The sequence below is a fragment of the Cyprinus carpio genome, unplaced genomic scaffold (genome assembly GCF_018340385.1).
Source record: "Cyprinus carpio isolate SPL01 unplaced genomic scaffold, ASM1834038v1 S000006466, whole genome shotgun sequence".
Classification (NCBI taxonomy): Eukaryota; Metazoa; Chordata; class Actinopteri; order Cypriniformes; family Cyprinidae; genus Cyprinus; species Cyprinus carpio.
This window is the reverse complement of record NW_024879145.1, coordinates 258,366-265,430: the sequence shown is the minus strand read 5'-3', so window position 1 is coordinate 265,430 and position 7,065 is coordinate 258,366. Positions and strand designations below refer to the sequence as shown.

At 35.9% G+C, this 7,065-nt stretch overlaps 2 long non-coding RNA genes across 4 annotated transcripts; both read right to left on the bottom strand.

Annotated features, from left to right (window-relative positions):
* Positions 1–2,743: 2,743 nt before the first annotated feature.
* LOC122143625 lies at positions 2,744–3,817 on the bottom strand. Its single transcript, XR_006159287.1, has 4 exons — positions 3,727–3,817; positions 3,398–3,584; positions 3,183–3,310; positions 2,744–2,872 (listed from the first exon to the last, which is right to left on the bottom strand). It is a non-coding gene; the product is annotated as an uncharacterized LOC122143625 (long non-coding RNA).
* A 402-nt stretch (positions 3,818–4,219) lies between these two features.
* On the bottom strand, positions 4,220–6,809 carry LOC122143624. 3 transcript variants are annotated; one of them, XR_006159285.1, is made up of 6 exons: positions 6,771–6,809; positions 5,491–5,597; positions 5,243–5,383; positions 4,816–4,968; positions 4,482–4,618; positions 4,220–4,272 (listed from the first exon to the last, which is right to left on the bottom strand). It is a non-coding gene; the product is annotated as an uncharacterized LOC122143624 (long non-coding RNA). The 3 variants fall into 3 exon arrangements; XR_006159286.1 differs by lacking the exon at positions 6,771–6,809 and adding an exon at positions 5,802–5,821; XR_006159284.1 differs by lacking the exon at positions 6,771–6,809 and having other exon boundaries at positions 5,491–5,664.
* Positions 6,810–7,065: the final 256 nt, after the last annotated feature.

The following is a 7,065-nucleotide window of genomic DNA, read 5'->3' as shown; positions in this document are numbered from 1 at the left end:
TACTAAAAACTAAAATAAAACTAGAAAATAACTATGAAGGGCGAAAGAAACGTCACTGTCCAAGGTTTCAACACTTTATTTCAGCACAAGAGCAAGAAAACCATAAATGCCATGCAATTATTACACAATAACAGTCCCACGACAATGTTAAAAAAGAGGTCATTGCCATAGGACATTTGTAAATCAAATGGCTTGTAGTACATCCAATTTCCTCAGGTTTTTTGAGTACAAGACAATGTTCTTGTTCAACAACCACTGAAAGCATGAAGGTGTTCAATAAACTCTGATTCCATACACGTACCAAAAAATAAATTCCATCCTTAATAAAAATTGTAACAATCTTTCCAAAAACAGGTGCATCATCAACAAACTCTAAGAAAACAACAAGACCACTGCGATACTCAGTACCTTGACCTTTACCCATGGTGTGACCATTACCTCGCTAGAGATATCAATCTGGAGTGCTCTGAAATAAAATCAGAGTTTTCAAGGTCAGACAACATCTCATTTGAAACAGGGCCAGACTCAATACCCCTGATAGTACAGGACTCCCAGTGATAGGCAATGGCTAGCTGGTGTTTTTTTGCAAGCGATTTGGTCAGGTTTTTGAAGTTTTTTAGATTTTTCTTAAAAAACCTGTGTTTTGCCTCATACCTCATGGTCCATACATGAATCAATGGGCCAATTTGTCTGATGCATTCTGGTAGTGAATCATAAGGTGGTGTTTTGGAATTAGATTCCTAGGATACAAATCCTTAAACAACTGATGATGCTCTTTTATCAGATGCTTCAAAAATATTATCATTCCTTCAGAGATGCAAGGAGAAAAGATAATATTTACAATATGTAAGAGAAGCAAAAATCAAATGCCAGTGCTTATCTCCCACTGGGACTACATCTCCAAATATGAGAGGGATGTTCTTAATGAGACACCATGTCTGACTTGCATTGAGACCAATGTTGTTTTCCTGCTTGTTGAAGGTTGACCTTGGTTGGGCGGTTATTCTTTCTAAAAAGCCATAGTTGAAGGCATACAATCTTTGAGGAATGGAATCGCCAGAAATTAGATTGCAACTCATATATCAAACAGCAGTTTTCACTTCATACTGTGCAACTCCCTCCAGGATATCATGCATAATATCCAGCACAAAGTTCTCAGATACATTAAAGTAAGTCAAGGTATTGAGTATAGAATTTCTTTTAAACACATAACAGGAGTTTTCATTGGGGTTGTCAGCAAGATACTTGTAATGCTCCTCATTTAGATTTCTATTACGCAATATCATCCGTGGATCATCCTCACTAAATATTTCCTGTGCTAACACCTTGTCAGTGAGACAGAGTCTGCAGTAATGTTTTGCAGAATAAAGATTCAACATAACCAAGAATACTATTTAGACCTAGGTTATCACCAGTTATTTGCGAAATAGTACCAAAGAGGGCTCCTCAGAAAATGACACCATCATTCCCTTCTTCTCAAGTACTTTCACATCATCAACCAATGGGCCAAGTATTTTTGTCCAGGCCATACTTTTTTCCATCTTCAGAATGGAACAAAGAAATAAGATGTATGTTCATTAAGGAAGAGTTCTTGTGTGCTGGCAGGTTACGAAGTACAAAATATAAACAGCCAAGTTTATGAACTCCTGCTTTAGATCCTAATGGGTTCGCGGTTTCAAAATCGTCATAGTAAATTTGGATCTGAAGTGCATTGCTGTGGATGGAGTACAAAGGATGTTTTTTATAATACTGTCCCATCACAAAAATCACAATACATGTCACTTTGCCGTTGCCTCTTGGATAAGATTACACACTTTATCATTCCTAAAAATGAACTCAAGAGTCTTCAGAAGAGGGATATATATGAAAAGTGTCATTACCTGTTGTCTGTTCATACATACCAGAGATTTTATTTCTTCTTGTATCGTATCTGACACCTAAGTGTATTTCAATAGGTCAACAACCCCCCATTTCTCACTGAAATATTTTCTCCATTTTGTATCAGTATTAAAATCAGAGAATGGATTATTGAAACCATTAAAAAACTTCTTCAAACTGAACTTCTACTTGTGCTGTCAACAGGCACAACATTTAAAACATTTTCCTTAAAACTTGTATGGAAATCATTAACAAAATCCTCCATGCTTTCAACAACTGACATGATTACACTGTTTGCAACACCATTGCCCTGTAATTTGGCTATAATAGATGCACACCTTTCCCTCGAACTATCCCTTGAAACAGAAGAACATTCATGCAAACTTGCATCATGTAATCTTTGCTCTGTGTCAGACACAACAAGTGATACTGCTTCATTGAGATCTGGAGCTTGTTGATTTTGTAAAGATACAGTTCCACTGCTTGATGCTACAGCCCTCAAATGAAATCTAGTTAAATGTTTTCTAAACCCTTCATAACTTTTAAATTGCAAGGAACAACCATCCTGATCACAAACCAGACCAAATTTCTTACCAGGATATAAACCATGTACAAGTTTTAGGTGCCGAATTAATTTAGCTATTGTAGCAAACAGTGATTTACAGATATAGCATCTAAACATCATTCAAAAACTTAGCTCTAAGCTCCTTTACTCTTGGGCTCTCACTTGTGGTGCCAACATCAATTTTGTACACTGTAGTCTGGAGAAAAGTGTACAAATTTTTGAGTGGAGGATCATAACTGAGACTGAAAACAAAATGAACCTTGAAGAGTTCATCAATGGCAGCCAGTGAAGAGGATTCTTACAGGGGATGAGCTTTTTATCCACCACAATGAAGTAGTGACTGATGGCTTCCTTGCTGCTCCCTGAGGCAAGAATGTATGGCTGACGATTCTCTTCCAGCTCAAGGTGTTCCTGTATACTCCTGCATGCCTAATGGGGGAAAAAATTACGTCTATGAATAATAATGATAAATTAATAAGTACAGCTTTATCAGTTAACATTTATTTGAGACTTTTTAGCTTAATTGCACATCATAAAGACCGGGAAGCACTCCAAATCAAAACCGTACATGCACAAACAACAATTTTAGTTTAGATTTAGATCAGATTTAGATTAATTTTACATTTATCATTTTACAGTTTTTCTAATAGTAAAAAATAAGATGAATAAATTACTGAATCAATTCCAAGTGTAACACTTATAGCCCTTGTATTTTGGCACCAGTGTACCAGCTACCTACTTTGTGAAACACCACCAGATGGTCAATAGCCTGTGAAATACTGATCCTTTGGATTTTCTTTCTTCCTGAAGCCTGGGGTGATAGGAGATGCAAAAGTAGAAGGAAGGATGATATATCACTGTCCCACTCTGAAAAAAAAAGTAACTGTGTTAAATGTCTACACAAAAATGAGTATGTATAGTATGATTTCACTGCAAAGTCATTGGAAGTATCACCTGGGGAATCCTGTGCCTCGCTGCTTTCTTTGCTCTGTTTGGCAGATGACAGTAATCTTTTCAGCAGTGGAGTGGAAGTCAAGGTTTCTCCTAGCCTGATAACCTTGCTTTGAAAACTGTCGGCCACCTTTCCAAAAGTCTGGAAGCAGTTTTCTGACCCAAAGAGGAGTGTGAAGTCCTGAAGAATCTGAAGCAGTTTGAAGAAAACACAAAGAAATTACAATATATTGTGATTACAATAATGTGGCCATTTTCAACAATGCAGACCATTTGACAGTTCTCTGATACTAACATTTCAATTTTAGTAAAAAATGAAAGAAAATCCATACCAATCCTTTAGTGTCCAGGAATCGAGGAAAAACAGAGAGAATGGTGGTGGATCCCTCTGGATCATGGACAAGGTGCTGTCTGTATTCAAACGTTGCCTTATCTTCTGCATGATGACCTCACGTTCACTTGTATGATTCATCAAAGAGATGGCCTCTACACTTTGATCATTATCTAGCTGATGTTCTTGGTAACATAGCTGTCTGTCAAGCAAAGGACCTCCCTTTTCTTCTGTTTTTTGGATCGTCCTTATTTCCAGAAGGTCTTGTCCCCCTTTGTACTGTCTTGAGGCGCCATGACAAGAATCCAGTGTTTTTTTTGGCCATCATAGAAATGTTCCTGTTGAAATGACACAAATTCTTAATTAAACCCTTAATTAAAAATGAAAACATCTTTAGACATTTCCAACTGTGCACAAAATATTGAATGTCCGATCAGTGATAATGACTTACATATCCAGTCCTTCCTTGGGGATCTCTGAGTGAGGGAAACAACAGGTGATAATTCCCAATCCATACTTCTGTTTGGTAAGTCGATGTGGGACCCTTCTGAAGAATGGAAACACTCAATGTTACTTTACGCTGATAGGAAATGTTTAAGAACATTTAATTAAACTAACTTTTAGGAAAAAAAAAAAATTTAACAATTTGCACAAATTTGTATCACCCAACTACATCTATCTACTTCACAATCTATAAAGCATCAAAATCACTAACAAACTGAATAATGCAAGACCGAATTATATTTTTATAATTACCCTTCTGTCTCCATCATGTGTGCAACTAAGATGTTCACCATCACTTTCCTTGTGTCATCACTAATTGTGCCTGTATCTTCATACTCCTTAAGCACATTTCCTCCACCTGGTCTTGTCTGTAGAATTTGTTTTATCAGCTATAAAAAAAGAGAGTATTATTAACAGATACTATTATGAGAGAAGATATTACTGCACTATCTAAATTACCCTTAAATATGACCCTGATCTAAAAAATATTACCATTATATATGGGGATTACAAAAAAAACCTTAATGAAACTGAATATCATGATGAGTGAAACACCCAGTGTCTGTGTAAGGCTACTGGGACTCACATCTCTGGCCTGTGCTCGTTGTGATGCCACATCATCATCATCATCCTTTCTGAATCGTTTTGGACTAAACCAGTCACTCTCTTCACTGCTTTTTTGAAGTTAGAGACAGTGTATCTGTATCCAAGCTGACTGAAGACTGAGGTGTGGAAGATCCTGTTAACGTTAAAACTGGAGTTAATAGATGTCATGTTAATATATATTAATACTGAATTTAAAAAAAAAAAAAAACTAATAATGAGAATTTTTAAATCCACGACATTGGTTGTTGAAATAAAAAGACTCAATATGCCCCTTGCCATTTGTTTACTTTTTAGAAATACATTGTTGTACACCTACAATATTTTGAACACTGAACATATTAAAACACTACCAGTACTCATTCATAAATTGGGATACAGATCATTCAACAGGTCCTGTTTTCACTCACCAATGTCAGTCAACTCATTTATGACTAAAACCAACCCACTGGTGGACATTAGATCAGGAAACACATCTTTATCCACCTCTGTACCAGTTTCATCTGTAACTGTAATAGCAAGGTCGTCTGGAATTGAGAACTTCTCTTTCACTGCAAAACAAAATATTTACGAATTTTAGTCAAGTTTTATTCATAATTTGACAAAGCTATAAAAAAAAAATATAGGTTTAATTATTATGATATTAAATATCACTCACCCTCTGCTAGGAATAAATCAAAGCACGCCTCTGAGATTTTTATGAATTTCTTCCTATTCCTAAATTGTGCTTTGACAATCATTGTGATTAAGCACCTGAACTCCTGGCTTGTAGAGGAAGAAACACATCTTACTGGTTTGCTACAAACACAGACTCAATTTGAAACAAGATTGTAAAAAATAAAAATATCAAGACAACTTTCATAATTTATCAAAACGGCACAGATACCAATTAAATCGAAATAGGTTAACTTTTTATCCGTTATAACCCCTCATTTACAAGACAAAACGGGAACTTTTGAGAAATGATACCATTTTCGTCTCCGTGTAAAACTTTCACACTCTCCTCCTCCTGCAGTCTAAATAAGCGCGCGGTTTCTTCATCTATTGTATCCGGAAAGACTAGCAATACAGTTTTACGCTACGTACAGCGCCCCAATGGTCAAACCTCGTTATTGCCGATACATTTTACATAAAAATATCTGTGGTAAATTGGTTTTAATTGTCGACATTGTCCACTTTTCTCAAATGAGACTTCCCCAATGACGTATGCAGCTTTCAAATGCGACCAGGACGCAGCCTCCGAAATGAGACAGCAATATATTCCACGACTTTGTTAATACGAAAACACACATTACATTTTTTTTCTCCTTAAAATGTAATTAAATACTTTAATTCACTAAAATAATTAAACTAACGTTAACCACGTCTGACCATAGACTGTATAAAACACAAATCATATAACGCTGCTCAAACATCGACATTAAAACGTATCAAGTTACCACAATTCAAAACCATGAAGGTCCCAGAAGCATGGTCAACGATCAGCAGAAATCAAAGCCGAATCTTAAAACAAAAACTCGGAACAATCTTTTTTAGGCCAATAACCATATTGATATATACATTTTCTGTTTACGTTAGAGGACTGCAGAAATTCCACGTGCCACAGTTCACCTGTAAAATGGCGCGGGCGCGCGCGACTTTATAGACTTATTTTGAAAAGAACACGATCAGACTTTAATCAATAAAAATGACTGCTGTGTGCGACACACGAAATGACAGACGAAACTACTAACGTTAAGTTATATTCAAAGCTTTAATTCGTTGATAAAGGGGCATGACATAGGATTAATTTACAAAAAGCAAATGTCAGAGCTCGTTGGCTTTCTCGATCATTATTATAATTATCTGTGATTGAATTATAATGATTATATACAAATTATAAATTAGAATACATTTACAGTCTGTATCTGTAATATAACATTAAATTGAAAGACTTACCACCACGCTTCCAGCGAAGTAAAATGAAGTCTGCATGTGGTCTGTTTCGATAAAAAATGACGTCTGTCTGCACGTTAATGGAGGTGTGGCATGATTAACTCTGAATGAGAGTTGACGTCTGCAACTATGTAAAATAACACCAACTCTTATTTGAAACCTGACACTTCTGGTGTTAGACCCATTCTGTTCAGTGTTGATCTAACACTTTATTTTAACACTTTATTGTAACACTGGGAAAATCAACACTGGTAAATTTACTGTGTGAGTGATTCATAGTCTTGAATTTTGTTTTGTT